This window comes from Limulus polyphemus, unplaced genomic scaffold, assembly GCF_000517525.1.
Source record: "Limulus polyphemus unplaced genomic scaffold, Limulus_polyphemus-2.1.2 Scaffold698, whole genome shotgun sequence".
In the NCBI taxonomy this organism is placed as follows: Eukaryota; Metazoa; Arthropoda; class Merostomata; order Xiphosura; family Limulidae; genus Limulus; species Limulus polyphemus.
The window spans coordinates 420,000-427,301 of record NW_013666308.1 but is presented as its reverse complement, the minus strand read 5'-3'; the positions used below and the strand labels follow the sequence as shown (position 1 = coordinate 427,301).

Genomic DNA, 7,302 nt, shown 5'->3' with positions numbered 1-7,302 from the left:
AGGGACGGCTAGCGCAGATAGCCCTCGTGTAGCTTTGCGCGAAATTCAAAGCAAACAAACTATAAGAGTTACATATTAGCAGGCCTTATTTTGGGAAAGTGATACAATTTACTTATTTTTTGAGCATCTACCTTCCACGTCTGGCTGCAGACAGCAAAAGGTAGTAAAGATGTAGGACATTGTGGGCTAGAGTTTCCACATCTGCTCTTTTTATTTATTATTATTAAGAATGTGAGGCCTGCGAAACTGAGGTTAAACTGGATAGACGATGTACCCCCAACGCAATTTGGGTCTTACTACCGCCAGTACCTCAAAAACCAGGGCACAGCGCATAACTACCCACCTTATGGTGTGTGACCATAGCTGCGTTGTTTGTTTTCGTTTTTGCTTTTATTTTCTACGTAATATTACAATTAATTATTTTTCATCTAAGGTTTGGATATGCTATGTTAAATTCACGCTATTCTTTCTTTCTTTTTTATTATACTTCCATACAGAATAGAAAACTGTAGGGCCTAGTGGACAACTTAATGTTATCTCTCTAGATATTTTTGTACTTCCATAAAGGACAAAACTGTAAGGCCAAGTGGACAACATAAGGTTATCCCTCTAGATATATTTTTTTACTTCCATGAAGGACAAAAAACTGTTAGGCCTAGTGGACAATATAAGGTTATCCCTTTTTCTTTTTACTTCTATAATGGACAGAAAACTGTAAGGCCTAGCGGACAAGTCAGTGTTATCTCTCCGTCCACGTTCTTTTTTCTAACCAATACAGCCAGAATAGTGCAAATCTTAAGTGGACAGTAATACATTATCTTTCTTTCTCCGTTTATTTTTGAAAATCGTAAAGAAAAGGCATAAACTGTAAGGTGTAGTGGACAACACATTTTGTAATCTACCTCTCACTCTCTTTTTACCTTAAAGTCCAACCATAAGGCCTGGTGGATAACACTGTTATATTTTTCTTTTTTTATCGGCAATAATAAAGAAATATAGGAAACTGTAAAGCCTAGAGGACAACACATTTTGTAATCTACCTCTCTCTGTTTTTACCTTAAAGGACAACCATAAGGCCTGGTGGATAACACTGTTATGTCTTTCTTTTTTTTTTTCGGTAATAATAAAGAAATATAGGAAACTGTAAGGCCTAGGGGACAACACGGTATATTTGTCATTACCTTTTGTTTGGATGCTTAATTCAAAACTAAGTTCAGCATTATCCTACGGTTTATGATTTCTGATTTAGGCCTAGCATGGCTTTGTGGTTAGGGCTCTTGATACACAATATGCGAATCCTAAGTTCGGATCCCTTCACCGATCGTACTCTCCCTTTCAGCCGTGGGGCGGGACGTAATGATGTAACTTTCAATCCCACTATTCGTTGGTAAAATATTACCCAAGAGTTGGCGATGGGTGGTGTTGACTAGTTACCTTCCCTCTAGTATATAACTAAAATCAGGATTGGCCAATGCTGATAGCCCTAATGTAGCTTTGCACGAACTTAAATAAACATTACTGACTTAGTTCTTTTAAGTCCACCCTACCAAACTTTGGTTGACTTTTAGATCCACCACTGACTCTTCACGTTAATGTTCGATTTAAAGCTTTTAATTGAAATTTGTAGGTCTTTCTGTCTCTGTGCTGTATAACTTACAATGACTTTTTGGCTACTTCTGTACTAAGCGCTTTTGTTGTGTGTGTGATTTTTCAAAGTGCCGTATAATAGGAGTAGAACAGTACGTAATTTTTGAAGACAACAGTACATCAAATCTTCTCCGTACTACAGATGTTTGTATGATAAAATCTGGTTTTCTAGTTAATGTGTAGGTAAAAAATAACCCGTGTTTTAATGACATTTTAGTAATTCGTACTGTTTCATAACATCAGTTTTTATGATTTTTATATATTCAGGATAAACGCACACTTTTTTTCCTCTTCTGAAACAAATTATAAACAGAATTTTTTTGTTTAAGTGTCTTTCATGACACACCGTTTTAAACCTGCGTAGAATCACACAGCTTGAAGATGATTTTGCGTGATGTTTTGTTTTAAGTTCTGTTTACACGCTTCATTCTTCTGTTGCAATTCATTTTTTGTTGTATTCTGTTCTCACATTTTTAAAGCAGTAGCTCAAAATATAATGAATACTTGTCGGTCAAACTGATAACATGACAATTATCGTAACGTCACACAATATACCAACGTCATGTGACACCATCTTTATTATTAATATTAACTTCCGATCAAAACAAACCATGCACATAGAACGAAATTAAAAAAAAACCTGGCAATCAGTATTGCTAAATAAATACATGTTCCTACGTATAAAAATTAGAATGCACAGATTCATCAGTCGGATACTCTTGCGGCTAGCGATGTTTTCGGTCGCAATACCAATAATTACTTATGAGGTTAGGCCAGCTCAGAAGATTTAGGTTTAGCTCTAAATAAATATATTAAGCTAGCAATGCAATACAATATGAAACCACAACAGGATGAAAGTAACGGATATGTATATTAAACCTTGCCTAGGGAACAGAAAAACACGAGTTGTCTGCTTGAGGTCTGTTGTACAAGATAATTGTTTTGAAAACGTGAACTAAGTGTAACTTATTTATTTTCTATGGTACATATCGTGTCTTTTGACCAAAGAAAACTCATTAAGCCACACCTAGAGGAGGGAAACATCTGTATTCACATGTTACTTGTTAAACTGTGTCAAATTTCTAGCAGTAATTTTCCAATGGTACAACAAAAACTGACGTTTATAAAGATAAAAACAAAACAAAAAAACCTGAACTGTTCATGAAAATACAGCAGTTAAATGCGATATCAAGAAAACGTGCTAAACATAATATTTAGTGTTAAAATAAATACTACCGTAACCCCAGTAACAAACGCATGGTAATGAAGTACGTTAGATCTCGTGTATATATATTAAAAAAAACGAAAGAAAACACTATAAACCTTTTCCGAGTGAAGATCAATAATACTTCGAGAAGGAAAGATTCAACAACGGTCGTGTTAATGTGTCAAAGACATTAATCATAAAAGATAAAGTACAGTAACTAAACTAATAGATTATAAGAACATGTACGGAACTGCTATTTAATCAAGACAGACGATAGTATGTCGTGTGGCCAAAACAACCTGTTATTAACAGGAGTGATAGTTTAGCAATTTTCCACTTTTAGTAGCTTGGACTGTGGTAATCCAAACTATCATATATTTTCAGTTAATGTACATTACTGGACTCTTACTTCACATATCAAATTTCAAGGCAATTCATTAAGAAATACACAAGGTATAAAATCTCCAATTTTTTTTCATTCGCATCACCGAAAGACAAACTTTACTTGATAGAAAAATATACTTAACTTTTATTGATTTTTTTTGTAATTTAATACACTGATAGTCCTCTACAATCTATAGTTAGGTCTCAAATTTGGTCTAAATATAAATTACGCGTGTAAAGTTATTCAACAAAATCACCTGAGTTTTGACCAAAATGTTTGCGCATGCTTACGCAATAAGTCACATGAGTTTTTGGTCTAACATTTTTACTACAGCTTCACTTAAGAGTCAAAATGGACAATTTTTAGTTTTTTTGTCATTCGGATTAAAGACAGCTGACTTAGAGCAGCAATACTAGCGGGTGAAAGCACGTGTAAATACATAAGTATTGGTTAGGCCAAGCAAACAAGATTAGTAGTTCCTAGCTCAAGTTTTCAAAAAATCATACGGGTGAGCGGTTATTATTTATTAATTGCCAACTTTTAAGCACAAACTTACTAAATTTTATGAAATTCTTCCAATTAAAGAGCGTTTAGCGTCACGTGATATTAGCTTAAACAATTAGCGTAAATAATGATGCTTGATACGGCTGTACGAATGCATGCGGGTGATGACAATAAACTGTTAATCTAGATTCCATGGCGTTACTATAAAGGAAGTTATTAACACCGTTTCAGAGAGGAAAAACTGCCACCAAATATTTTAGAGGATCCGGCTGGTTCTGTATAGGTCTGCTTCGAATAATAGGGTTACGATCCTAAAGCTAATGTTGGTTACTATAGGGTGTCATTTTCTTACTTGCTGTGACTTGTTGGTTTGTATTGACAAAATTCATGGTATCTAATCAATAACACCTTTGATGTGAAAAAAGTTGTGGCCAAAAACGGATTGAGTGTGCTACTTAAAGGAATGGAATCAAAATTGGCGGCCAAACTGGTAGCTACACTTATAGCATTGATAAGAAGTTTGCAGCAAATATTCATTCATTAGTTAACAAGGCAGCATATTTTGTTTTACCCACCGTCATGCTCCAAGTTGAACAAAAAACGCGGCCTGGCTAACTAATGAATGAATTGTGTGTTTAATGCGCAATGAGGAATCTCGATTTTGAAAAGCGAGAGCGAGTTTAGGAGCTCTTTCCACAACATCTTGTAATGATGAACAAGTACTGTTTTATCTAATAAACTATGAGTAGTAGAAAACTATTCGGAATATAAGCATTTGTGAATGGAAAGTTTATAACTACAAAGTGAAAGTGTTGAAAGTGTGTTTTGTTTAAAACTGCAAGCATCATTAACTGAACTTCCAAGTTTATGTCTAGATCCATTGTGTTTTATTTTTAGAGAATAGCTTTTTTTCTATAGTGAGTTCTGGTGGATATATAATCCGCATATGAATAGCCCATTCTACCATATATATACTAATATTTGCTTTTCTGTTTGTGGGAATAATGTGTGTTTTATTGACAGCTGTTTACATAATACCAAAGTTATTACATTATTGTAGTTAAGCGTTGGGATCATCTATCTACCTCAAGTCTCGGCTGTCATGACGTGTGACAAAGCAGTTTGTTTACATGGTAAAGTTCCGAACATTGCTGAATTACGTCAGTTATGAAGCATCCTTGAATCAAGTTGCTTTTAGACACCTTCAAAACACGGATACTGTTCGAGCGTTGAAGTACTTAAGCAATCGAGGCTTAACGTATTCTATATTAAATATACACGTGACTTTGAACTGAAACTTAAAAAAAAAGTATTCTGAAGCATACATACATTCATTCCTATACCCGTCCATCTTTCGTTATAAAAACTTTAGAAGGTATAAATCAGAATAGGAGGGGGGAGTTGAGATCTTAAAGTAAGTACTCCCAGTCCAGCATCCAGTAGTAGTCAAAACAGAAGGACAAAGAGTATAGGAGATATAAAAGAAAATTCAAGGTAAAGCATTCCAGTTATTGTTTGGGTCAACAAGTCTTATAAAAGACTTTTAAACGAAGTTTTAGTGGATTAATTAGAATGAATAAACTAATGATTATACCAAGTTAGAAGACTTGCAATTATAGCTATAGTGCAGTTGTTTTTCTTTCTTTCTTTTTTTTTTTTGCTGTGCTGAACATTTTATCTAGCTTTCCTTACAGTATGCTTTCCGAGGAGTGTCACCTTCAGTAGAGAACACACCTTGATCCTTATTTTAATACGTCGTCTTGTGTTTTAGGAAAACGTTGGAAAGTTTTTACCGGGGCTTCTTGCTTTCAAATTTTTATAAGAATGGACATATGATATTATAATGAAATGAAGACGAAATGGGTCAATATTAAGTACTGTTAAAAATTGTGTAGATACAGTTCTAGATAATTTTTGACGTTCCTTTTTATCATCACCACAAAAAAATGTGAAACTAAAAACTTCGACCAGCACGGTTTTCCTGAGGAACTTTTCATATATAGAATTTAGGATTCAGCTGGTATTGCAATTGGGTATGTGTCTGTCTGTGTTTCCGCGCGCGTATCTCGAAAACTGATAGACCGGTGTACACGATAATTTTACGCAAGATGGGAAGTCAATATGGGACAGTCCTCCCCGAATTTGATCCGGATCACTTTGAAGCATTTTTTATAATGGTGAGATAGGGCATTTTCGCGGTTTTCAGTTAATAACTTTTGATCAAATTTCATGGGAACGTTAAGGCTGAAACCAGTGTTCTCTCTAAGCTGCGTGGCCGCAGAACAACCAATCAAGTGCCGCGCACACCCTTAGTAATGGTGAGAAGTCTCAACACTTTTCACACGACTTTAATGTTCTGTGTAATAGTTCTGTGTGTGTGTGTGTGTGTGTGTTACGAAACATACGAGTACGAGAATACATAAATTGTCCTTCCTCTAGCATTCACAAAGTAATGATATCTCGTGCGGTAAACGTGAGCCTTTGTATGTTTATCTATGGTTAATTTTTGGTATAGTAGTCTCGTCTCGTGCGGTAGTAACGTTGTTGTTGAAGATATGCAATTATATCACGGAATTCTGCAGATTCGTTTCTCACGCTTGACAACAATGTATACAACTAGGGATAGAACCTGTCGTCGACAGTTGACTGAAGATCTATAAAAATAACAAAAAGACATTGAATAGCCTCGTATATGCTTGCAGTATCACCCTGCTCAACTCCCGTGCTTCCAAACAACCCCGGGAGTTTCTTCGCACAGTTAAAATTACAGTGTTTTGGGCTTCTCAATGAGAGAGATAGATGATTTATTTTCTGATAAGAAACGTAATGTTGAATGAACAAGCGGAACGCCTCGTCTGTATATAGCTTTGAATAAGAAAATCCGTGTCCAATATCTCGTAGTATCTGGCGGTATTGGAAGTAATATAACACTCGGAGATTGTATTTAGATGTAGTTTTATCAAATTGAGCAGATAGTGTTTTCGGATATTAATATTGGGCTGTATTTTGGACTTGCAAGAAACTGATATTGGTTGTAGGATAGGTTTTTATATTTAAGTGATGTATGTATATATATATATATGTATGTACACATTTAGGCTTTAAGTTTATTTTATCAGGAGATTGTTTTCACTGTGGTATTATGTTATAGCGAGTCTTGTCGTTTTACACGATTTCGGTCATTGTAACTGTAGAAAAATCGAGCGCAATTAAAATAACGTGGAAGGAAAAAACTCGTATTAGTATTTATCTGTTTGTTTATCTATCCATTTGTCTATATACGAATCTGTGTCGGTCGTAGCCTAGTTATTAGCGTGCTCGGACATGAATCCTAGGGTTTATGGTTCACATAAAGTCGCCGCAAAACCGCTTTTCGCATATTTGACCGTGAGTGCGCTGTAAGAGTGATGGTCAAATCTCACTATTAGGTCAGACAAGAGTACCGTATTTTTCGGTGTATAAGACGCACTTTTTTTTTACCACAAAATTTGATGTCAAAATCTGTTTGCGTCCTATACACCGAAGGTATGAATAATATGTATGTATATATGTACGATAT

General features: G+C 35.1%; 1 protein-coding gene across 8 annotated transcripts in view; it reads left to right on the top strand.

Moving 5' to 3' along the window:
* LOC106460042 (protein phosphatase 1 regulatory subunit 16A-like) overlaps positions 1-7,302 on the top strand; it is a 74,722-nt gene that overhangs the window by 27,138 nt on the left and 40,282 nt on the right. The window contains exon 1 of one of the 8 annotated variants that reach the window (XM_022386662.1): positions 4,983-5,237. The exons of the other annotated variants lie outside the window; for them this stretch is intronic. The gene's annotated coding sequence lies outside the window, so the exon portion shown is untranslated. Of the gene's footprint in view, positions 1-4,982; positions 5,238-7,302 lie in introns of those variants that run through there. 8 annotated transcript variants of the gene reach the window in all.